This window comes from Triticum dicoccoides, chromosome 6B, assembly GCF_002162155.2.
Source record: "Triticum dicoccoides isolate Atlit2015 ecotype Zavitan chromosome 6B, WEW_v2.0, whole genome shotgun sequence".
Classification (NCBI taxonomy): Eukaryota; Viridiplantae; Streptophyta; class Magnoliopsida; order Poales; family Poaceae; genus Triticum; species Triticum dicoccoides.
The window spans coordinates 473452139-473452712 of NC_041391.1; positions in this window are offsets into that span (position 1 = coordinate 473452139).

Below are 574 nucleotides of genomic sequence, written 5' to 3' on the forward strand. Positions count from 1 at the left end.
ACACATAGCTACTAGTACATACCCTCAGCCCCGAGGGTGAACTACTCCCTCCTCGTGATGGAGACCGTCGGGATGACGAAGAAGGCCTCCGGTGATGATTTCTTAATTCTTATGTAACACAGAAGATGACAAGCATGACGTACTCTATATAAGTCGCCCCTCAACACTAAGACAAGGTTCGCATCTCGTGTAATTAGACACCATACGCAAGAAACCAATCTCCTCGGAGAACAGGGCGTAGGGCTTATCTCAAGCACTTTTCAAGGTTCCCAAATTCCTTCTGATTATGATGTAATTGCCAAAAGAGTCCAATGCTGTTGTAGAAACCTAGCTAGAAAGTGATGCGCCACCTCCACTTGGACCCATAGACCTTGTGTGACCTAGTTATTAGCCTCAATGCCAAAAAAGTCTATGAGAAAGTAGTTAAAAATAAACACTTCTACTAGAAAGTAGTTTGAAATAAACTCTTCCTCTTTTCTCTGGGTCGGGCAAGTTTGTTGCCAGCACGTACACCCTGAATGCACTTCGTGTTCGAGAAGATCATGAAACCCTAAGTTACATTTTATTTGTGTGT